The sequence below is a fragment of the Lutra lutra genome, chromosome 11 (assembly GCF_902655055.1).
Source record: "Lutra lutra chromosome 11, mLutLut1.2, whole genome shotgun sequence".
NCBI lineage: Eukaryota > Metazoa > Chordata > Mammalia > Carnivora > Mustelidae > Lutra > Lutra lutra.
This window is the reverse complement of record NC_062288.1, coordinates 59,241,187-59,252,935: the sequence shown is the minus strand read 5'-3', so window position 1 is coordinate 59,252,935 and position 11,749 is coordinate 59,241,187. Positions and strand designations below refer to the sequence as shown.

At 41.5% G+C, this 11,749-nt stretch overlaps 1 long non-coding RNA gene across 1 annotated transcript; it reads left to right on the top strand.

Moving 5' to 3' along the window:
• The first annotated feature begins 4,424 nt into the window (after positions 1–4,424).
• On the top strand, positions 4,425–8,605 carry LOC125081141 (uncharacterized). The gene is made up of 3 exons (XR_007121591.1): positions 4,425–4,607; positions 7,227–7,268; positions 8,523–8,605. It is a non-coding gene; the product is annotated as an uncharacterized LOC125081141 (long non-coding RNA).
• The last annotated feature ends 3,144 nt before the right edge of the window (positions 8,606–11,749 follow it).

Sequence of the window (11,749 nt, the reverse complement as noted above, 5' to 3'; positions counted from 1 at the left end):
GCGGATCTATTTTTGAAACAAACATGGATACTTCCTGGGTCAAGTGCTAACCTTTTCACCTCCAACTGAATGTTGACGTATATATAAACAGAACTCCCTTCAAAAGCCCAAACTCTTCAGCCCGTCTTTCCTCACATCAGTGAACCAAGAGCTAAGAGATTCACATTTAATGAGCTCCAGTATAAAGCTATTTGAGGATGAGGCCTCCACCTCACCCCTTTTCTTTTTCGGCTTGTCAGGCAGTGTTCCAGTATATTCCACCCTTTAAACCGAGTATGTCTATTTTCAGAAGCCCGCTGCATCTCTCCTTCCATCCCTCCTGTCAATGTCCATCCCTTCCTGCCACTCTCTACATGTCCTTCCTCCTGCCCACCCACTCTGGGTTACACATCTCACTCCCATCAGATTCAGCTTTGATGTTCAGCCAGCATGGCCGTAATGGGTCTGCTCTAACCCATAACCCAGTTCTAATCCCTTAACCCAGAAAAAAAGTTTTTATTTTCTTCTTCGGGCTCAACAGATTCTTCCAGGTGAACTTCTGAAAGCTGCCCTGAAGTCTTTCGATGTTTGAGTAGCTTCCAACTGAGGCAAGTGTCTGCTCTTTAACAGAGGAAGCCAGCAAATTAAAGTTCAAAATGGCTCTCCTCCCAGACCTCTTACCACTTTTCCTTTACCATCACACATTTTCAGAGGCTTTAATTTAGCTCCAAGGGTAGAGGAGAAATACAACATCACAAATACAGGCGTATGACTTCCTTCCTCTCCAAAGCGGGTTTTACAAAGGATGGGCTGGCAGTGGGAGGAGAAAGCCTACAAAAACTTGGAATTTGCAGGCCTCCTAGAGCACCCAGGAGATTTCCTGTACTTCTGTCAAAGGGAGCAAGCCTGGACTGCGGCCATATCAAGGGCACCCGCTGCCCTCCCCTTGGCTCTGGGATCCTGGGCTCTGGGGTTGCCTCTAAAAGACTCAAGTGGATGGAGGAGAACTTCAAAGTCGGCCAACTCTTTCTTTCATTTCCCACCCTGGCCTTATACAGTATCTTTTGTTTATTAGTGTAAGGCCACACAGCAAAACAGATGGCTGGTTTCCAAATTCTTTAATGTGTTAAAGTGTCATTTGCATGCCATTGCTGTGATTTCAATATCTAAAAGCAGGGTCCGACCCGCTGGAATCCTGGAGATTCTAGTCTTCAAGGTACTGGTTTTAATGTAGCTGAGAGAGCGGAGAACAATAAATTATGGCTAAACATCCAAAGCCTTCTCTAGGTCATGGAATAAATCAGTTAACAAGCAATGCATTTAGGAAACATTAATATACCTTTCAACAAGGAAAACATTTGTATCTTTTTAGTTGTCCCAATCAATTAAATCAGAGGCCCTTATCACACCCTATTTCTAGATCTCTCTTTTTCTGTTTTGGTCTCTGAGGAACACGGTTAGCTCCCTGAAAAATGACAGCAATGGTGACCGAAACAACAAATGATGGAAAACAGAAAATAACATTTTACTGATAAATTTAAAAAGGACAAGAGTGTCAATTAGGGACTTGGGATAATTACAATACAAAATTCCAGTTTTCAAACATTTTCTCCTCACTTCCTTCACACTCATTCAAAGTACTCCCGAAATTCAGGGTGTCCCCAACCTAAGGCTGAGTTGAGATCTTGCTCTGAAGTCTGCTCTGGGCTTCACCTTTGAAAGTTTACTTTTGGAGGCTATTCAGATGCCATGGTGTTTTCCTCTGGGCAATCAGATTCAAACCGATCAATATTTACTCAGTCTGAAAGGGTTGTTGAAAAGGCTGCTAACAACAAACTGCTTAGCTGCTCACCCCTGTTTAATCTCAGGTTCACTGAAAGTTCAAGAAGAGATGAATGCAGTGATGGGTCACTTTAGAATGAGTCCCAGCGGTTTATCTGAGCTCTCTGCTAAAGGCAACAATTATAGTTCCATCCCTCTTTGGGAAAGGGGCAACTTTCCTATTATTCTTTTGCTAAACAGTGTTTACTAGAAACTTAAAACACTTTCCTCTCCCTTCCTGGCTTTTTTTTTTTTTTTTTTTGGTGGTGGGGAGAGACGCTTCCAGCTGCCCTTCTCCTCCCTCCTTCTCTAGCTTTCTGCCAATCCACTAGGTTTCATTTGACTTAAAATAAATTACATTGAATATTTTTAAAATGTTAAATTAGCCTGACAGAAGAGATCCGATTTATTTCAGATGCCAAGAGCTATGAAATGAGGCTCTTTGGGCCGTGAGAGCTTATCTTCCTTGCGAGAGTGCAGGGCAAGATTGAATTGAAATCCATTTGCATTTGAGTAATATCGACAATCAGAGCCCCAATATCTGTCTGAGATGACTTTTTAGACAGGAGGTGAAAGGAGGAAGGGGTGATTTATTTGTGCAAAAGCAAGTACCTCAGGTAGAAAGTGAACTTTAAAATTTTTTACTCTCCTGGACTATTGAGATGAGAAAGGAAGACCCAAGGAAGCCAGTTGGGAATGGTGAGAGAAGATGCTGGCCACTGAAGCTAATTGCCACAGCTCTTCAGAGGTCAAAGTTCATGTAATCACTGAATAAATGCATACTAAATAGGGATTTATTAAGCTTTTCTGATGGCTGAGCACGTCTGTGGAAAAAAAAAAAAACACCCAGAAACGGTCACTGCTGTTTGTGCTTCTTCTCGAAGAATAATCATTCTAGCAGTAGAAGCTCTAGGAGTCTGGGTCTTTAATTTACTGTTTTGAATGACAGGATACCCTTCTTTCTAAAATTTTGAAAGCAATGCATGGACAACATCTTTATTTTGGGTGGGAATGTAAAATTCTCTCCCTCTTAGAAGTGTTATGATTTTTTTTCAGTACACACAAGAATACAAGTTAGCTCGTCTTTGTCAGAGAAGCTACTCACTAGATAGCTAACTTTGGTGACCTTCTGCTATATAATAAAGCCTACTTTTGCCTGCATTTCTGGGAGCACACAAAATTTCTGCCTTAGGACTTCTTGTGCCTAGATGATCACAACTGAAAGGGGCTCATCTATCCAACCTCTCATTTTCTGAATTAGAAAGATAAGGCACGAGAGGTGGTTTGATTTGACTTCATATTACCACCCTTACTTCCTAAATAAAAACCAAGATAGTTTAGAATCTGAGGCCAGTGCACTTCTTGATTCGAAATTCCTGATTTGATTTTGCCCCTTCCCATTTATTCTGTGTGATTTGTTTCAGGCTGGTTATGGTCTACAGTTTTCCACTTCTGGTTTACTACCCATGCACTAAGTCCTTGATTTGGAAGCCACCAAGATTACTTGAATCTTTGAAACAACTTTCCAGTTGAATGTTTCTGCCAACTTGTTTGAGGAATAAAATATTGGGCTACTTGCTGTTAAAGACACATGTTCTTAAAATATAAAAATAGAACAGGTAAAATTCAACGCACACATGTATTTGTTGTCGTTGTTTTTGAATCTAGACTAGGGAAGGATAAAGGACAGAAGAGTTGCCTGTGCCCAAGTTCAAGCTCCATTAAATTGTCAACATCAGCTAGAAAGGGCTTAGAGATGCAAGGAACATTCCAGGAGGTGTCTTACCCCTAATCTTTTCCTGTGTTTGTTTCTGTTTGGTTTATGAGATAGTATAGCCTTCGGAGCTGTTCTGGTCCATATTTCTTAGTTTTCTTCACGACTCACTCATGTACCAAATACACATATAGTTTAACATAAAATTTCCTTGCAACACAACTTTCCACATTTTCCTTTCTTGGGGTCCTAGTATCTCAGCAGAACCTGCTGCCCAGAAGGACACTTCTGGCTGTCAGCGGAATCCCCGGCGTTTTAGAGCCTTCAAATACAGCTAAACTTTGATTGCAGAACAGCAAAAAGCAAATATCAATCAATTCTGCTGGTAGAGCCTAGCCTATGAACCTCCCCCCACCCAATCTCAAACCCCAATTACGTCCTGTAAAATAGTCTGGAAAGATTGCGTTTGGGGGTTATTGGAAACAAATGAAAAGACCGACGTTTCTTTTTCTCAACATTTCCAGACACGACTAAACTTTGTGTCTCCATTTTCTCAAACAGCCCATTAAATTTTTTTCCTATTAAAAAATGTGGAGGAAAACGTCCAGTCACAAACCTAATTTATAGAAATCAGATTGTTTTGCGTTTTCATTTTAGGCTTGGGCGTTCAGGGAAAAAATACGCGACGGCTCGCACCCGAAAATAAAACAAAAATTTATTGAAAAAAATTTTTTTTTGCTTCTAAACTGGGATACTTTTTAGCCGCACTGGACATTTTAGCCCGCTTCCTTTCAGAAGAAAAATCGCTACAGAATCACAGCGAGAATGCAGAAAGCCAGGACTTAAACGTGTAGGGACCCTCCTCTCTCCCCGCCAGATATCAGCAATGCGGTTCCGGGAATCTGCCCATTCTGAGGAACAAATGAGGTCCTCCCTTCGGGACGCGCCGGGGCAGCTGCCTGAGGCTCGGCTCGGGCGATCGCTCGCGGGGCAGCGCTGCGTTGTCCCGGCCGCCCGCGGAGGCTCCTGCCGCGGGGAGAGGCCGCCGGGTCCTCGGAGCCCCGCAGCAGTGGAGTGGAGCCCCGCCACCAAGGTGAAGACGGCTTGCCTTCCTTAGCTTCCCCGCCTTCCGTCTCTGAATTCTTCGGCGAACGCCGCCGCTCCTTTCCCGTCCCGCGCGGGCCCCACGCAGAGCGGGGCGGAAGCAGCATCCGGGCCCTTCGCGGGTGTGCGCGCGGCGCGGCCGGGCCGGCCTGGGTCCTGGGCGCTTCTCCGCCGCCGCCGGGGGCGGGCTGACTGCGAGCGGAACGTGGATGGGGGCACCTCCCCGAAGGCTGCGGAGAGCCCCGTTTTGTCTCAGGGGGCCACTAGGCCTCGGGTTCCCTCATTCTTTCCCCGCCCGCGTTGCCTTGCTTCCAGGTGCTCCGGGACGTGGCGGGAGCAGCGAGGTGCGGCCTCAACTGCCTCAGGCGGCGGCCTGACTCCTCCTGGGGGGGGGGGGGGGAGGCTCGGGGCTTCCATTCCCAGAACCCCGGATGAGGGGCAGAACACGTCTTCCCCGGGGAGGAGAAACTCAGGTCGGAAGCCTAGTCCCCTAGTTCACCTTTTTTTTTTTTTTTTTTTTTTAAAGATTTTATTTATTTGACAGAGAGAGATCACAAGTGCGCAGAGAGGCAAGCAGAGAGAGAGAGAGAGAGGAGGAAGCAGGCTCCCCACAGAGCAGAGAGCCCGATGTGGGACTCGATCCCAGGACCCTGAGATCATGACCTGAGCCGAAGGCAGAGGCTTAACCGCTGAGCCACCCAGGTGCCCCCCTAGTTCACCTTTTAAGGTGTGAAAGGGGGAGGGAGATTTTACGGTCTGCTCGCTTCCTCCTCCCAGCTATTACCAAAATATGTTTAATTGAGTAACATACTGATTCTCCTTCTAATTCAATGTAGATGTTTTGAAGGGTCGAGGTAGGGATTGCAGGGGTGATGAGAAGTTTCTAAACACTGGGTGTTCCTAGAGAGACTAGTGCTTCTCTAGTCAAGGGAACTCCTTGCTTCTCAAATGTCCTCTCATTTCAGTTGCAGTCCAACGGCGCCTTGCCTCAAGTCTCACTTCTTTCTAGAAGGTTTCCTGTACTGCTTCCCACCCTTTCAGCTGACCCCCTCTTCAAAACCCCACCTTTTACACAGGATGCTTTGTTACACAGCTCCTGAGATTGTGAGCTAGACTATCCTTTTGTGTTCATTTCGGCTCCCCAAATGGATCTTAAGCGTCCTGAGGGCAAAGGCCCTCGACTTCCAGCAACCTGAGGAAAGGGTCCCTTTAGAAAGAGCTATGGACGGGAATTCAGGACACCTGTAGTCAGACTTTTCTCATTCACCATATGGGCTTCGGCACAACTCTTAACCTTTCTATATTTTCAGATCCATAAGTTATAAAAGAAGGTGATAGTTCTTACTGATTTTTAAGTAATTCTCTAAAATTTATATGATTTTTCAACATCCTAAAAATCTGTTATTTATTCAGGATTACTCTGTGTCAAATCCTATGTCAAATACTATACATACACTAACTCATTTAATTCTTACTCAGCCCCAAGAAGGAGATATTTTTATTATTTTGATTTTATAGCTAAGGAAATGGAGGGGTCCAAGATGTGAGGTAACTGGTCCACTGAATCCAGAGCCCAGACTCTTATCCACTCAACTGTACTGCTTCTCCACAGGGCCAGCCACATAAATCCTTTTCAGAGAGTCATCAGGGTATCTCTGTTTGACACAGGCACTGTAGTGGGTAATTGCTCCTTGGTAAAGAATTAGAAAGCTGGAGAATCTGATTTTAATATCAGACATGTATGCAAACTGTAGCTAGACATTCTTGGGAAAATAAGCAAATGAAAAATACTTGAATGAAAACAAAGCTAAAGAGAGAGATCAAATTTAACAATAAAGTCATTGAGAGGACTAATTTAACAATAAAAGACTTTTTTCCTATCTGACACTAATTGATTAAGAAAATAATCTGTAGGGAGAAGAAAGATACCCTTTATATTCACAAGTTATGTCTGTGACATGCCTAACGTGGACAAAAGAGGAAATATTCAATATGAAATACAGATGTTTTGTCTCTATGAAAACTAGCATCCATAGGATTGGAAACATTTGAATGCATGGTATTCCATCTCTCAGTTTTCATGAGGTAATTTTATATACTGTAAATCCAATCCTAATTCACAAATTTAAGAAAAAGAGAACAATTTACCTGCACTCAAAAGCACTAGTCTTCATAGTTTACAACTTAGCACCTCTTGGGGCACCTGGCTGGGTCTGTTGGAGAAGCATGTGATTCTTGATCTTGGGGTGGTGAGTTCAAGCCCCATGTTGGGTGTAGAGATTATTTAAATAAATTAAACTTAAAAAAAAATCCCAACAACTTAGCATTTCTTGACTGAAAATAACTAGAGGAACCAGGTTCAACAAGAACTTGAAGGAATATATTATGAGGCCTAAAGAGAGCCAGTTTTTAAAAGCCAATTATTTCCAGTACTCAATTACAGGCAGTCAAATTTAGTTGTATGGAGAAGAACATAATTTGCTCTTTCCTACTTTTCTAACTTTTGTAAGTGAACAAGGACTTGGCATTTTTACAAACAGTATAATGTTTCTGATATTATTTAGTTATAGAATCACAGATCATCTAATTTGGTCTTTTTATTTTATAGGTGAAGAAACTGAGGCCCAGAGAGGTGCTAGCAGCAGTGGTGGTAAGAAAAAATATTTGCTTATATCTTTAATATGTACTTAAGTGGATATTAAAAATGGTAGGCAAAATTAATCTCAGGATAGATATATTAATACCATCAATATTTAATTACTATATTAAATATAGTAATTAATTACACTAATAATTAAATACTGAAGATCTAAGTGTTATTAAGAATAAGCAGATTTGAATAACTAGATATATGGCCAGAGGGTTTCTTCCTTCCTACTTACCTACATGAATCCTACAGAAAGGGTGACTGCACATCCCTCTTATCCTGTGGATAAAGAGAAACTGGATGGTCCATTTTATTTCTTCCATTTCAGAAATTCTTTGTATGCTTTGACAGATGAGACAGAGACAAAATCAAGAAGAAAATCAGGCTTCTTAATTGTCCTGCCTAAGCCATTCAGATAGCATGTCAATTCCCTGGTGGCTGCCTAATTCAGGCACCCTGAAACGTGAGGGCATTCTAGCTACACTGATATGTTCCCTATGGACCATAAGGACTTAATTTGCAATTCATTAGATATATAAAAAATAATACCTCTGTTAAAGAGATCCAGATTTTAGTAAGTTGTGACAACTTTTTTATGTTAACATTTTTTGATGGCTTTCTTTGTATCAGATATTGAGCTAGGGGTCTTAGTGTATTATCTCAGTGTTTTTTCATGGTAGCCCTATGATGTGGGTTTTATTATCCCCATTTACACTATGGAGATGGAGAAACCGAGGCTTAGGGAAGTTCTCTAAGTTTCCCACCATTACATAATGAGTGGTTAGTAAAGTTAAATTTGCAGCCTGTTATAGTTAATCCTCACATGTTGAAGCCTCGTATGTTAAAACTGTGAGATAAAATATTTTTTCCATCTCAAGCTACAAAATAAAACGTGAGAGTAATGAAATTCAGACTAACCTTAAATTTAACTTCAGTGTTAAAATGTTTGTATTGGGGGGCTGGGTTGCTCCGCCATTAAATGTCTGCCTTCTGCTCAGGTCATGATCACAGGGTCCTGGAATAGAGCCCCACATTGAGTTCCCAGCTCAGTGGGAGGCCTGCTTCTCCCTCTTCTTCTGCTGCTCCCCTGATTGTGTTCCCTCTCTCGCTGTGTCTCTCTCTGTCAAATAAATAAATAAAATCTTTAATAAAAATAAAAAAAATAAAAAACCAAAGATGGCCCTGTACGCAATAAGAAAATGCAAATTTATCTAATCGAGTTGTAGAACACAGCTTATTTTCTGTTTTATTTCACAGCTTTCCTATCTTATCATCTTGAGTAGTTATTCTTCTGAAGCTGACCCTTTATATATCACAGCGGCTAACACTTGTTGTTAACGTATATTGTACAGGCACTATGCTAAGTACTTTATGCAGTTTGGCTCCTTTCAATCCTCTACACTGTGAAGTGTAGGTAGGTACTATTATAACCCCTATTTTAAAGAAGAGGAAACTAAGAAGAGAGGTCACACAGGTAGAAAATGGCAAAGCTCACTCTTAAACCTAGTAGTCTGGCTTCTGAGCACTCATTCTTCAAAACATTGTATATACTCTTCCCCTGAAGTCGTTTGACTGATCCAACTTTTCTTTTTTAAGATTTTATTTATTTATTTGACACACACAGAGAGAGGGAGGGATTGAGAAAGCACACAAACAAGGGGAGTGGCAAGCAGAGGGAGAGGGCGAGGCACTCTCCGCTGAGGAGGGCTCAGGGCTCAATTCCAGGACCTTGAAGGCAGACACTGACTGAGCCACCCAGGCGCCCCTAACTTTTCTTTCTCTTACCTTTTGTCTTTCTCATTCTCTTTCTCTCCCTGGTTTTTTCTTTCTTTATTGAGAATGGCTTGAAAGCATCCAGTCCAGTCCCTAATTGAGCATCTTTAACTGTGCAAGGTGACTGGTTCCATATCTATCGCAACAGGTGCAGTTGAGAAACATCTGTAGGTTTACTCTTCTGGCCCTACGAATTCCTTCTGGCTTCACCTTTTATTGACCTCCACTATCCCTCCCTGCCACATGGAACTTCTGTTCTGATCTCCTATTGCAGTTTTTCTTGGTGTCTTATTATTTGAATCCTGTCTCATGACTTTGCTCCTTCGTTAGTTAAGACATTTATTCAGGGATGATGTAAAATTTTACAGAGAGAAGGTACTACCCCTTTTCAAGGAGTTTATAAAGCATTATGAAGCATATGACCTATTACCTAATTTATGTTACACTACGTTATATATTAATATTTTTATTAGAATTTAGTTAGGCATTTAAGCTTTTAAGATTTTATTATGAAAATCCTATAAAATGGGGGCACCTGGCTAGCTCAGTCAGGAAAGCATGTGACTCTGGATCTCGGGGTTGTGAGTTTGAGACCCACATTGGGTGGAGAGATTACTTAAAATAAATAGATAAAAATTTTTAAAAAGTCCTATAGAACAATTGGAGGGGACATTCCTTTCTCTCCAAAATGTGTAACTTGAGAATAAGCCTTTAGTTCTGGTTGGGGCAGTGATCAATATGTGATTTGGGTCCAATGCTAAGGTTTTACGATGACATTTGTGGGAGAAGACAAGGTGTCTGGTAAATGTTAACATAAATTACATGCTCCCAGTTTGAGTGTGAAAGGCAAGAGAATGGAAAGAGAAGAGAATAAGAATTATAGAAACTTGAGGCTTTTCAAGTATTTGTGTCAGAAAGGCTGAAAAGGAAGGATAAGGTAGATGGAAATGACCCTGGGGAGATTGTATATTCAGGACAAAGGGAATCTGGTTTGGGTAAATTCTGTAGATGGAGTCTAAGGATGCTACCAAGTCAGAAAGAGTTCTTATGGTTTCAAGTGATCAGTTTTTCTAGATCTAGTGCTGAACATGTGAGAGGTGAAGAAATTAAAACAAACAAAAAACCCCAACTATGGCTTAGTTTTAGAAAATAAAACAGGAAAAAAAAAGTAAAACAGTAAAAGAAAAGATAACTTGCCCATAATTTAATATGTCTGTGCAATTATACATGTACATGCATATATGTCTCTTTAGGAAGAGCCTTTCCTCCTGATGCCACACTGCTTACATTGTTCACCCGCCTTCTTGAATTCCCTTCAAAGAACCATACTCTTTTTCCCCAGGGAGTTTGCAACCCCAGATGAATCCCCCCTCTCTGTTTTTTCCCTAAGCCCTTGAGGCCTTAGTTACATGATGCTTCCTCCAGACAGGCCTTAACTTAGTACCTTCTTTGTTTCCTTTACACACTTACCACAGTTTGTAAATGTAGTTTTATATTTTTTGTCTCTCCTTCTCAACCTATATCCTGAGAGCTTTTCTATCTATTCAAGACTTTTTGCCCACCCCCCCATATAGTTCTGTTGGTAATTGTTAAATAGACATCGAATGTTTATATTAATGAGGGTCTGGCTAGGCTGCTATAACAAAGAAATCTAAAAATACAGTTGCTTTGTGGTGCCTGGGTGGCTCAGTCACTTAAGCATCCAGCTCTTGATTTCGGTTCAGGTCATGATTTCAGGGTAGTGAGATCTACCCAGGGCTCCACACTATGCACAGAACCTGCTTAAGAGTCTCTTCCTCCCTCTCCCCCGCCTTTATAAAAATAAAATAAAATGAAATAAAATAAAATAAATACAATATAAATAAAATAAAATAAATACAATGATTTAAATATGGCCGAAGTTTAATTCTCTTGTATGTAAAATTTCAGAGGAAGGTGAGAGCCCAGACTGGTGGGGTGTCTTAGCACCATGACATCATTCACAATCTGAGTTTCTTCTACTGTGCTGCTCTAGTATTCCTTAGGTCTTTTCTGCATGGGCAAATCTGGGCCACCTCTACATTCCCATTCCGTTCGTAGGAAGAGTATAGAATGAAAGTGGAGGGCAAGCAATTTCCTATAAAGCAAGTGACGTGTAAATAGCACACCTCACTTCCATTCCCATTTTGTTGTGACAGACTTAGTCATATGGACACATCTACCTGTAAAGAATACCAGCAAATGTAGTCTCTGTGTGGGTGGCCATGAGCCATCTAAAATGGACAAAGGAGACAATGAAAATTGGGGATTAACTAACCATCTGCCCTATTGTTGGGTCCATGCTTGTTGAAAGAATGAATATTCATTCTTGTATTATCAGAGGTTGGAATAATATAGGGGTTTGAGGGCTCTATTCCAGAACTTCAGAAAATAGGGATGTGATAAAAAATATTAGACACCGACTAAGATAGCATCAAATATGCTCAATGATACAACCTGTTCACCTGCAAGTTTGGGGCAAGGAAGGGTTAAGGATCAAGAAATTGAGCAAAGCAGGCACAGGGCAGCTCTGGGTATTATGACTACACACCTGGCTTTGTTAGAATTTGGGTATAAAATCTCTGCCTTCAGCACGCTTCCAGAAATAAGCCCTTAGCTAATAAGGCTAGCTTCCCTCCAGTCCTTCAGTGGCAGGGAGGAAGCTATTTTGAGACAAAGATATTACTTGACTA